The 13,313-nt window shown below is 44.2% G+C and overlaps 1 protein-coding gene across 1 annotated transcript in view; it reads left to right on the top strand.

Annotated features, from left to right (window-relative positions):
- Nucleotides 1-689: 689 nt before the first annotated feature.
- Nucleotides 690-13,313, top strand: part of LOC139581642 (NEDD4-binding protein 3-A-like) — a 99,661-nt gene continuing 87,037 nt past the window's right edge. The window contains exon 1 of the mRNA XM_071411624.1: nt 690-863. The gene's annotated coding sequence lies outside the window, so the exon portion shown is untranslated. The remainder of the gene's footprint in view (nt 864-13,313) is intronic.

The following is a 13,313-nucleotide window of genomic DNA, read 5'->3' as shown; positions in this document are numbered from 1 at the left end:
TGTGTGTGTGTGTGTGTGTGTGTGTGTGTGTGTGTGCGTGCGTGCGAACATATGTATATGTGTCAGTGAGGACCACCAGGGGTGGGGAGAACTACATAGAAAGCATATATAATTGTGAATTATAGGATCTCCATGAGTTTTGTATTGTGGCCACACACCAACCCTAGTGGTGCGTGGCCATGAACCTAGCAAGCATCGTCGAGAACCAGGAGGCGTGACAAAAACGTGATTTTGGAGGTATGGCTATGTAAGACTACCATGACCCTGGTGTTTGTCTAGTGCAACAGTGCCATCTTGTGGTCGGTGAACCTCATTACATAAACTACAATTTTCACTTGACACCTGAGGATTTATTTTCTTCTCATTCCTGGTACATGTAAATGTACTCGGTGTAAATTATTCGTCTATATATTATGTTTATTGTGGCAGCACTATTTCACCTGGTCAAATTCCTGGTACGTTAATGTACTTGGCGAATAAAGCTGATTCAGTTATTGTATGTTGAGATAAGCCTCTCTCAAATGCCTGTCAATTCATGATTGTACCACTAAGTAGCGCCAGTGTTCCTACACTCCCAAGTTCCGGCACAGGACAGGCCGGGTTCGATTTTCTCCCTCCTCCCCATGCCTCCCCCTTTTTTAACTAACCACTTTCCCTGCGCAGCGCAGTTCAAATCACAGAGAGGGAAAGAGACAGCGAGCGAGCGGCAGTGGTTCATTCTGCAGTGGCCATAGCGAAAAGCTGTCTTCTCTGCAAAGTCCCTAGGGATGCAAACTCTATACAACGGATTTTATAGATATTCAGTTGATTGCCTACCAAACGAAACATCTATTACCTGAGAAAGAATCTGCATACAAAATATGGTAAGCGCCAATGTATTTGTTATTGTCTTGCACTTGCTGCTGGAGCAGCAACACTGTAATGCACGCTGCTCCCACAACCACAAAACAATTTCCGAATTTTGACTCACGTTCTTCTGCAAACTGAGTTTTTTTACACAGGTTAGATCACCGGCTTATTGAAATGCTATTCAGAAGTTTTTACAGATACTTTACCCACATACCGACGTCCCTGGCGAACATGCACGGGGCTGATTAATTTAGCCTAGCCAAGAAAATATGAAATACACCGCAACCGAGGCTAATCGCCAGTGTCTTGCAACTATCGCCAAATCACAGCAGTTTATAACCAGTTAGTTAAATGTTTACTCTCTTCTCTTTGTTTAAGTCAAATGTTAAACTCCCTCCCGTGGCCTTGAATGCGTCGGACCACCTACTTATATTGTAGCCTACTCAGTTATCCTGCCAATTTTACAGGATTCTGATCGATTTTGTTGCCCAAATAGCTGAAGGAAGCGATGTGCAGCCACGTCTCTCCAGCTGTGTGGACTCGGGTCGCTTAAAGCACTGTAGACATTAGTGGCACATGGAAAATTGCAATTTATACATTATCATTTTAATGGTCCACGTATAATGCTAGAAAAGCAGACACATTGCATTTCTGCCAGACAGGTTCCATTTCATGTATTATTGATGGTCCAAAAAGCAGTTTATTTGAGCCTGACCTCTACAACAACACAACTCCTCTCAGGTAAAGTGTCTGTCAGCCTTAGTGTTTGTTGCTCCATCCATCTCCTCTGTCAGCCTTAGTGTTTGTTGCTCCATCCATCTCCTCTGTCAGCCTTAGTGTTTGTTGCTCTGTCCATCTCCTCTGTCAGCCTTAGTGTTTGTTGCTCCATCCATCTCCTCTGTCAGCCTTAGTGTTTGTTGCTCTGTCCATCTCGTCTGTCAGCCTTAGTGTTTGTTGCTCTGTCCATCTCCTCTGTCAGCCTTAGTGTTTGTTGCTCCATCCATCTCCTCTGTCAGCCTTAGTGTTTGTTGCTCTGTCCATCTCCTCTGTCAGCCTTAGTGTTTGTTGCTCTGTCCATCTCCTCTGTCAGCCTTAGTGTTTGTTGCTCCGTCCATCTCCTCTGTCAGCCTTAGTGTTTGTTGCTCTGTCCATCTCCTCTGTCAGCCTTAGTGTTTGTTGCTCTGTCCATCTCCTCTGTCAGCCTTAGTGTTTGTTGCTCTGTCCATCTCCTCTGTCAGCCTTAGTGTTTGTTGCTCCATCCATCTCCTCTGTCAGCCTTAGTGTTTGTTGCTCCATCCATCTCCTCTGTCAGCCTTAGTGTTTGTTGCTCCATCCATCTCCTCTGTCAGCCTTAGTGTTTGTTGCTCCATCCATCTCCTCTGTCAGCCTTAGTGTTTGTTGCTCCGTCCATCTCCTCTGTCAGCCTTAGTGTTTGTTGCTCCATCCATCTCCTCTGTCAGCCTTAGTGTTTGTTGCTCCATCCATCTCCTCTGTCAGCCTTAGTGTTTGTTGCTCCATCCATCTCCTCTGTCAGCCTTAGTGTTTGTTGCTCCGTCCATCTCCTCTGTCAGCCTTAGTGTTTGTTGCTCCATCCATCTCCTCTGTCAGCCTTAGTGTTTGTTGCTCCATCCATCTCCTCTGTCAGCCTTAGTGTTTGTTGCTCTGTCCATCTCCTCTGTCAGCCTTAGTGTTTGTTGCTCTGTCCATCTCCTCTGTCAGCCTTAGTGTTTGTTGCTCCATCCATCTCCTCTGTCAGCCTTAGTGTTTGTTGCTCCATCCATCTCCTCTGTCAGCTGTAGGTGGTCTGTGGTGCCCCTGCATTCTGCAGTGTTCAGAGTCAGACATTGATGAGGTCTGATGTAAATGTTCGGGTTGGATCTTCCACTCCAGACTCTCTTGATGTCCAGGAGACTGGGGACAAAGTGTGTGTGTGTGTGTGTGTGTGTGTGTGTGTGTGTGTGTGTGTGTGTGTGTGTGTGTGTGTGTGTGTGTGTGTGTGTGTGTGTGTGTGTGTGTGTGTGTGTGTGTGTGTGTGTGTGTGTGTGTGTCTGTGGGTTGGTGGGAGAACGAGAGTGTGTTTGTCACAGTCTTCCCCCCCACTGCTACGATGTTGTCGTGGAGACCAGAGGCCACTTGTGACCCCATGACCTATGGAATCATGGTGCATTGTGGGAGTGGGTCAGAGTGGGTGTGTGAGGTTGAAGGACCAGTTCAGGTCTGAGTAGGGCTTTTTCAAACTGTGTAAGCAGAATGTGTACACTGCACTCAAACAATACTCTCACTCTCTCTCTCTCTCTCTCTCTCTGTCTGTCTGTCTCTGTCTGTCTCTCTCTCGCTCTCTTCCTCAAACGCACACAACAGGTATGTTGTGTCAGGTATGTTGTGTCACTGCGCCACCCGGATCTCCCGGGTGGCGCAGTGGTCTAGGGCACTGCATCGCAGTGCTAGCTGCGCCACCAGAGTCTCTGGGTTCGCGCCCATGCTGGGCTGGGTTCGAGCCCAGGCTCTGTCGCAGCCGGCCGCAACCGGGAGATCCGTGGGGCGACGCACAATTGGCATAGCGTCGTCCAGGTTAGGGAGGGTTTGGCCGGTAGGGAGGGTTTGGCCGGTAGGGATATCCTTGTCTCAGTATGTAAAAAAAAAAAAAAAAAAAAAAAAAATGTAATAAAATGTATGCACTCTACTGTAAGTCGCTCTGGATAAGAGCGTCTGCTAAATGACTAAAATGTAAAAATGTAATGTATGTTTTATATTGATAAATCTCATTCCTATGTATTTGACAGAACCTGAATATGTTAACATGTGGCCTGGCTGGATAGATAGCTAGCTGAAGGGGTAAAGATAAAATGGTTCTCACTGACAACAAGCCTGGTCACGGTGAGGTAATGAGCTTTGGGAGTAGAGGGCTGAGAGAGCACTACTGATTGATGGAAAACACACACACACACATACACACACACTGTCAGGTGAGGAGTGACAAACTACGTGCTGTCTCTGGTTGGACTCGTCACCCTCCAGAAATGCTTCCCCCGAGAGAATGCTATCGGGGAGGGAAGATTTCAGGAGAGACAGCTAGTTGAGACCAGGGCTGCTATCTCCCTGTCCCTCAGACAGCAAGGAGAGACCAGGGCTGATATCTCCCTGTCCCCCAGACAGCTAGTTGAGACCAGGGCTGCTATCTCCCTGTCCCTCAGACAGCAAGGAGAGACCAGGGCTGATATCTCCCTGTCCCTCAGACAGCAAGGAGAGACCAGGGCTGATATCTCCCTGTCCCTCAGACAGTAAGGAGAGACCAGGGCTGATATCTCCCTGTCCCTCAGACAGCAAGGAGAGACCAGGGCTGATATCTCCCTGTCCCTAAGACAGCAAGGAGAGACCAGGACAGCTAGGAGAGACCAGGGCTGATATCTCCCTGTCCCTCAGACAGCAAGGAGAGACCAGGGCTGATATCTCCCTGTCCCTCAGACAGCAAGGAGAGACCAGGGCTGATATCTCCCTGTCCCTCAGACAGCAAGGAGAGACCAGGGCTGATATCTCCCTGTCCCTCAGACAGCTAGGAGAGACCAGGACAGCTAGGAGAGACTAGGGCTGATATCTCCCTTTCCCTCAGACAGAAAGGAGAGACCAGGGCTGATATCTCCCTGTCCCTCAGACAGCTAGGAGAGACCAGGACAGCTAGGAGAGAGCAGGGCTGATATCTTCCTGTCCCTCAGACAGTTAGGAGAGACCAGGGCTGATATCTCCCTGTCCCTCAGACAGCTAGGAGAGACCAGGGCTGATACCTCCCTGTCCCTCAGACAGCTGCTAGGAGAAACCAGGGCTGGTATCTCCCTGTCCCTCAGACAGCGAGGAGAGACCAGGGCTGATATCTCCCTGAAGTTTTACTTAATTTTGGGTCATTCAAAGTGGTCAGGTATTCTGCCACTGTATACTCTCTGTTTAGGGCCAAATAGCATTCTAGTTTGCTCTGTGTTTTGTTAATTCTTTCCAATGTGTCAAGTAATTATCTTTTTGTTTTCTCATGATTTGCTTGGGTCTAATTGTGTTGCTGTCCTGGGGCTCTGTGGGGTCTGTTAGTGTTTGTGAACAGAGCCCCAGGACCAGCTTGCTTAGGGGGCTCTTCTACAGGTTCATCTCTCTGTAGGTGATGGCTTTGTTATGGAAGGTTTGGGAATTGTTTCCTTTTAGGTGGTTGTAGAATTTAACGTCTCTTTTCAGGATTTTGATAATTAGCAGGTAACGGCCTAATTCTGCTCTGCATGCATTATTTGGTGTTTTACGTTGTACACGGAGGATATTTTTGCAGAATTATGGATGCAGATTCTCAATTGGGTCTTTGTCCCATTTGTGAATTTTTGGTTGGTGAGTGGACCCCAGACCTCACAACCATAAAGGGCAATGGGTTCTATTCAAGTATTTTTAGCCTGGTCCTAATTGGTATGTCAAATGTTATGTTCCTTTTGATGGCATAGAAGGCCCTTCTTGCCTCTCAGATTGTTCACAGCTTTGTGGAAGTTACCTGTGGCGCTGATGTTTCGGCTGAGGTATGTATAGTTGATTGTGTGCTCTAGGGCAACCGGTGTCTAGATGGAATTTGTATTTGTAGTCCTGGCAACTGGACCTTTTTTGAAACACCATTAACTTTGTCTTACTGAGATTTACTGTCAGGGCCCAGTTCTAACATAATCTCTGCAGAAGATCTAAGTGCTGCTCTAGGCCCTCCTTGGTTGGGGACAGAAGCACCAGATCATCAGCAAACAGTAGACATTTGACTTCAGATTCTTGTAGGTTGAGGCCGGGTGCTGCAGACAGTTCTAGTGCCTTCGCCAATTTGTTGATATATATGTTGAAAAGAGTGGGGCTTAAGCTGCATCCCTGTCTCACCCCCTGGCCCTGTAGAAAGAAATGTGTGTGTTTTATGCCAATTTTAACCGCACACTTGTTGTTTGTGTACATGGATTTCAAAATGTTGTATATTTTTCCCCCAACACCACTTTCCATCAATTTGTATAGTTCATATTTATATCCATGATTTGATAGAGCAGTCTGACTGAGCGGTGGTAGGCACCAGCAGGCTCGTAAGCATTCATTCAAACACCACTTTCGTGCGTTTTGCCAGCAGCTCTTCGCTGTGTTTCAAGCATTGAGCTGTTTATGACTTCAAGCCTATCAAGTCCCGAGATTAGGATGGTGTAACCGATGTGAAATGGCTAGCTAGTTAGCGGGGTGCGCGCTAATAGCGTTTCAAACGTCACTCGCTCTGAGACTTGGAGTGGTCGTTCCTCTTGCTCTGCATGGGTAACGCTGCTTCGAGGGTGGCTGTTGTCGATGTGTTCCTGGTTCGAGCCCAGATAGGGGCGAAATTGAACATGTTTCATTATTTATTTATAAATTGATTTTGTTGATGTAAGTTAAAATAAGTGTTCATTCAGTATTGTTGTAATTGTCATTATTACAAATATATATATTTTTAAATTGGCCGATTAATCGGTATCGGCTTTCTTTGATCCTCCAATAATCAGTATCGGCGTTGAAAAATCATAATCGGTCGACCTCTAGTCTGTGTATCAGGTCCAGGGAATGTATTATGATGCTCGGTGACTTTGTGAGGAGATTAAACAGTTCTCACTAGAACGTCATTCTCTTGTGTTGTGTCCTCTGACGCCTTTATCCCTCTGAGAGACCCGTCTGTCGCTCTGATTAAAGACCTGCCTATTGGTGTTGATACTGAATGTACTACTTCTTGGAAGTGACTTGGAAAACAAGCTTGAGTTGAGTTGTTTTCTCTCTCGTTTGACTCTCTGATACAGGGCACAGACACACGCAGTTTTCAACTTTTACGTTTTAATGTCACATGCACAAGTACAGTGAAATGGCTCTCTTGCAAACTCAAAACCCAACCATGCAATAATCGATAACAATGTATTACTTATTGTTAATCGTTGCTGTGATGCTCAGTTGCAGCTGCACAATGCACCTGTTGTTGTTTGAATACCTGTTTACACCCCTACCTAAAAACAGTTTTATTAGGTTTCTAATACTAGGTCGTTATAATTAGGGGTTCAAGCAACAAGGCTGGTGAAACCCTATTGTATTTGTTGGCGTTGATGATTCTTATTCCAGTTCTGCCAAAATGTTGTTAAAAGATGCACATTCCCGTGAGATAGTAAGGCCTAGGAGGGTGCAACCTGGCATGATGGTAAAGGGCCAAGGGCCACACGCCCCTCACCCCGTGTAACGTAGAGTTGTGAAATTCAGTACATAGGTCCCTCTCCTCACAAGGAATACATTTGCATAAGAACCTATGAGGTCCGCAATGATGGATTTTCCACCATTTCGAATTTTGTGAAGAACACTTAAAATGCAAAGGTTTCACAACACAATATTTTCCAGGTTAATATGTCAAACAACATGGTGCCTACTGACCAATAAACATTCACGTGGGTGTGGTCTGGCACGTAAATGCATATAAATCCGACACAGATATTTGTTTTGTGATAAAACTTGGTGCACATGTTCCAAACACTGTCAAGACTCAACATATGCAAGCACATCTACCTAACCTGTAAAGTTTGATTCAGCTTAGCAGCATGGTGACGCTGTTGAACAGGAAAAAACATTCATGCAAGCTCATTGGCTCATAGCGCCCATATTGTTTGAGCTAGAGTCCTGGAAAATATTGTGTTTAAAGACATGGGTACATATATGCTATATTCCAAATGTGGTGCCAATCGGTCCAGCGGTTCTGGAGAAGAAGACTTTAAAGTAGTCAACATCATTGATAATGGTCCAAAATACATCAAAAGCATATTGCATGATCTGTTTGATGTCGAGTTCTGATATTTGGCAAGCATGGTAAGGAGTACAGAAGTAGCTTATCCTAGGGCGACGTGTCCTGAGGGTGGCACTATTGAGCCAAAGCTTGAACCCTGGCATGGCTGCTTGCAGCTGTATTTTTTTCCATTTAATTTTGAAGTAAAATAGACTTGCATGGCATTGCACTCTCTCTGTGTCTCGACACAGTTACCCAGACTCTGTTCCCAGTGTCCACTCCAGTATGTTTGTCTGAACATGTGACAAAGAGGCAGTGGGACAATAATTTTATCCTCATGGAACAGGCAGCGACCCCTGGCCTTTACTGGATTAAAGGTCACAGGGTGTGGGAGGGAGGGGCGGACCGGGACCCCATACTGTGGTCTTTGTCTTTAAATGGCACCGACACACAGGATGGACTGAAATAATCTTTCACTCAGTCAGTCTCTCAGTCTGGCTAGTCGCTCTGGGGTCTGTTATTGTCCTGTGCTCACTTATAGTAAGCTGCCTACTAAATATACCAGTGTTGTCCCTCATAAGATACAGTAGGCCTATGTCTATGGTCATGTATAGTCAGCTCAACAGTAATAGGCCTATGCCTGCTGAATGTGGCCTTAGGCATAGTGTAGTAGTAGGTCTATGACTGCTAAATGTAGCCTTAGGCACAGTGTAGTAGTAGGTCTATGACTGCTAAATGTAGCCTTAGGCACAGTGTAGGGCAGGCTACCAGTTTTGTCCTTCACAAGATAAAGTATTATAATATGTCTAGTTTAGACAAGGTCTTGCTGTTTTTTGCTGTCAGATTGTTTATCTTCCCCTGAGAAGAATAGTGAGCACCCACCCTGTGTGTGATAAACCCAGGCTGCTTGAAGTACGCTGCTGTTATCCAGATCATTTAGTCTAAAGTACTGTTGTATTGTAGTACAAAAGGCGAGGAGTCATCATCCCTCTGTAAATGCCTGGATATTATTGTTTCTTTATATACAGTTGAAGTCGGAAGTTTACATACACTTTAGCCAAATACATTTAAATTCAGTTTTTCACAACTCCTGACATTTAATCCTAGTAAATATTCCCTGTCTTAGGTCAGTTAGGATCACCACTTTATTTTAAGAATGTGAAATGTCAGAATAATAGTAGAGAGAATTATTTATTTCAGTTTTTATTTCTTTCATCACATTCCCAGTGGGTCAGAAGTTTACATACACTCAAATAGTATTGGTAGCATTGCCTTTAAATGGTTTAACTTGGGTCAAACGTTTTGGGTAGCCTTCCACAAGCTTCCCCAAATAAGTTGGGTGAATTTTGGCCCATTCCTCCTGACAGAGCTGCTGTAACTGAGTCAGGTTTGTAGGCCTCCTTGCTCACAAACACTTTTTCAGTTCTGCCCACAAATTTCCTATGAGATTGAGGTCAGGGCTTTGTAATGGCCATTCCAATGCCTAGACTTTGTTGTCCTTAAGCCATTTTGCCACAACTTTGGAAGTATGCTTGGGGTCATTGTCCATTTGGAAGGTCATTTGCAACCAAGCTTTAACTTCCTGACTGATGTCTTGAGATGTTGCTTCAATATATCCACAAAAATGTTCTTCCTCATGATGCCATCTATTTTGTGAAGTACACCAGTCCCTCCTGCAGCAAAGCACCCCCACAACATGATGCTGCCACCCCCGTGCTTCGCGGTTGGGATGGTGTTCTTCGGCTTGCAAGCCTCCCCCTTTTTCCTCCAAACATAACGATGGTCATTATAGCCAAACAGTTCTATTTTTGTTTCATCAGACCAGAGGACATTTCTCCAAAAAGTACGATCTTTGTCCCCATGTGCAGTTGCACCAAAGTACGTTCATCTCTAGGAGACCTAGAACGAGTCTCCTTCCTGAGCGGTATGACGACTGCGTGGTCCCATGGTGTTTATACTTGCATACTATTGTTTGTACAGATGAACGTGGTACCTTCAGGCATTTGAAAATTGTTCCCAAGGATGAACCAGACTTGTGGAGGTCTACAATTTATTTTCTGAGGTCTTGGCTGATTTCTTTTGATCACCCATGATGTCAAGCAAAGAGGCACTGAGTTTGAAGGTATGCCTTGAAATACATCCACAGGTACAACTCCAATTGACTCAAATTATGTCAATTAGCCTATCAGAAGCTTCTAAAGCCATGACATAATTTTCTGGAATTTTCCAAGCTGTTTAAAGGCAATGTCAACTTCTGACCCACTGGAATTGTGATACGGTGAATTGTAAGTAAAATAATCTGTTTGTAAACAATTGTTGGAAAAATTACTTGTGTCATGCACAAAGTAGATGTCCTAACCGACTTGCCAAAACTATGGTTTGTTAACAAAACATTTGTGGAGTGGTTGAAAAACAAGTTTTAATAACTCCAACCTAAGTGTATGTAAACTTCCGACTTCAACTGTAGCTAGGTGGGAACATTTTCTCTGTCTCTGTCTGTCTCTCTCTCTCTCTCTCTCTCTCTGTCTCTGTCTCTGTCTGTCTCTCTCTCTCTCTCTCTGTCTCTCTCTCTGACTCTCTGTCTCTCTCTCTCTGACTCTCTGTCTCTCTGTCTCTCTCTCTATATGTATTAAAGTAGTCAAAAGTTGTGCCCAATAGAAATGCATGTTTAATAATGTGTTGTTTCATGTTGGGATCACTTTGATTGTAAATAAGAATGGAATATGTTTTCTGAACACTTCTACATTAATGTGGATGCTACCATGATTACAGATAATGATGAATGAATCATGAACACTGATAAGTTAGAAAGTTTACAGATGCACAAATATCATACCCCCAAGACATGCTAATCACTCACCACTACAATAACAGCTTACGTGTCTTTTTGCAGAGTAAAATATTTTGTGGAAGATACTACGCTGCGTACAGACCCCCCCCTATCAGGAATTAAGGTAAGACTCAAGTGTAGACTGTTTGAAGTAACAATGTTTATTGTAACAACAGGGGCAGGCAAACGACGGGTCAAGGCAGGCAGGGGTCGATAATCTTGAGTAGAGGCCAAGGTACAGGACGGCAGGCAGGCTCAGGGTCAGGTCAGGCAGAGTGGTCAGGCGGGCGGGTACAGGGTCAGGACAGGCGAGGGTCGAAAACCAGGCGGACGAGAAAAGAGAAACTGAAAAAAGCAGGAGCTGAGACACAAAACCCTGGTAGGCTGGAACAAACAAGACGAACTGGCAAAAGACAGACAGAAAACACAGGTATAAAAACACAGAGGATAAGTGAGGAAGATGGGCCACACCTAGAGGGGGTGGAGACAATGACAGGTCTGGTGTTCCACCTGGGCGGATACCAGGTTGACTTGAGGTGCCGGCGGTGAAAGTCGGCGATGAGGGCTGGGTCCAGGATGTCTTTAGCGGGAACCCAGCACTTCTCCTCCGGGCCATAACCCTCCCAGTTAACCAGGTACTGGAAACCCCTGCCCCGTGGTCGAACCCTCAGGAGGCGTCTCACCGTGTACGCTGGCTGGCCATCGATGACACAGGGGGAGGAATGGGCCTAGAAACGGAAGACAAGGGGCAGTCAGACATGGTTTTGACTCTAGACACGGAAAAGGTAGGAAAAATACGGAGGGAGCAGGGGGGAAAGGTCTCAGCTACCGGGGTTGTAGCCGCAGCACTATAGCGGCATGCCAGCGTCTCAGGCTTGACCTTCCTGGGTACCGGTCGATGCTGCGGAATTTCCAGACAACAGCAACAACAGCAGATAATCAACACAAATTTAGGGGTATTGGATTGGATCTTCACTGATGCAGCGGCTGCTTTTGCATCGTGTGCTATAGGCCAATCCCACAGCTGGTTGTCACTTGACTGTCATTCAGAAAAATATTTCCTCGATCAGCTGATGATGGTTGCCAATATCACTAGGCCTAACTAAACAGCTGGATACCAAATACGCACACAAAAAATAGGTATATTAGTCTACGCATAGCCTATTGAAGAACAACGCAAGTTAGGTGACTCTTTCGGTTAGAATAATTCGATTTTTCAATCGCATACATCATTTTGGATTTGTGTGCCCGTAAAAACTGTTTTAATGACTTTTGTCCCGCTGAGTGTGCAAAGCTGTCATCAAGGCAAAGGGTGGCTACTTTGAAGAATTCAAAATATAAAATATATTTTGATTTGTTTAACACTTTTTTGGTTACTACATGATTCCATATAGGTTATTTCATAGTTTTGATGTCTTCACTAGTATTCTACAATATAGAAATAGTAAAAAATAAAGAAAAACCCTTGAATGAGTAGGTGTGTCCAAACTTTTGACTGGTACTGTATATATATAGTGCCTTCAGAAAGTATTCATACCCCTTGACTTATTCCACATTCTGTTGTGTTACAGCCTGGATTATGTTTTTTTAATGTTTTTTTCACACAATACCCCATAATGACAAATTGAAAACATAATTTTAGATTATTTTGTTAGTTTATTGAAAATGAAATACAGAAATATCGAATTTACATAAGTATTCATACTGAGTCATTACTTTGTTGAAACACCTTTGTCAGCGATTACAGCTGTGAGTCTTTCTGGGTAATAAATCCCTAAGAGTTTTCCACACCTGGATTGTCCAGAATTGACCCATTATTCTTTTCAAACTCTGTCAAATTGTTTGTTGATCATTGCTACACAACCATTTTCAGGTCTTGCCATAGAGTATCAAGTAGCTTTAAGTCAAAACTGTAACTTGGCCTCTCAGGAATATTCACTGTCTTCTTGGTAAACAACTCTAGTATAGATTTGGCCTTGTGTTTTAGGTTATTGTCCTGCTGAAATTCATGCTACTTATTATGTGACTTGTTAAGCAAATACTCCTGAACTTATTTAGGCTTGCCATAACAAAGGGCTTGAATACTTATTGACTCAAGACATTTCAGCTGTTCATATTTAATTGATGTGTAAACAATTCTAAAAACATATTTATACTTTGAGTTTATGAGGTTTTGTGTGCAGGACAGTGACAAACAATCTAATTTTAATACATTTTAATTTCAGTCCGTAACACAACGACATTTGGAAAAAGTCAAAGGGTGTGAATACCGTCCAAAATATAAGCAAAATGTAAATTAATCAATTTTTCCTATGACCAGATTAATACCTCTCAGTACCTCCTATGACCAGGTTAATACCTCTCAGTACCTCCTATGACCAGGTTAATACCTCTCAGTACCTCCTATGACCAGGTTAGTACCGCTCAGTACTTCCTATGACCAGGTAAATACCCCACAGTACTTTCTATGACCAGGTTAATACCTCACAATACCTCCTATGATCAGGCCAATACCTCACAGTACCTCCTATGATCAGGTCAATACCTCACAGTATCTCCTATGATCAGGTCAATACCTCTCAGTACCTCCTATGACCAGGTTAATACATCTCAGTACCTCCTATGACCAGGTTAATACCTCTCAGTACCTCCTATGACCAGGTTAATATGTCTCAGTACCTCCTATGACCAGGTTAATACCTCTCAGTACCTCCTATGATCAGGTCAATATCTCACAGTACCTCCTATGATCAGGTCAATACCTCTCAGTACCTCCTATGACCAGGTTAATACCTCAGTTCCTCCTATGACCAGGTTAATACCTCTCAATACCTTGTATGGCCAGGTTAATACCTCAGTACC

The sequence above is a fragment of the Salvelinus alpinus genome, chromosome 7 (genome assembly GCF_045679555.1).
Source record: "Salvelinus alpinus chromosome 7, SLU_Salpinus.1, whole genome shotgun sequence".
Lineage (NCBI taxonomy): Eukaryota > Metazoa > Chordata > Actinopteri > Salmoniformes > Salmonidae > Salvelinus > Salvelinus alpinus.
This window is presented reverse-complemented; position numbering and strand designations above follow the sequence as displayed.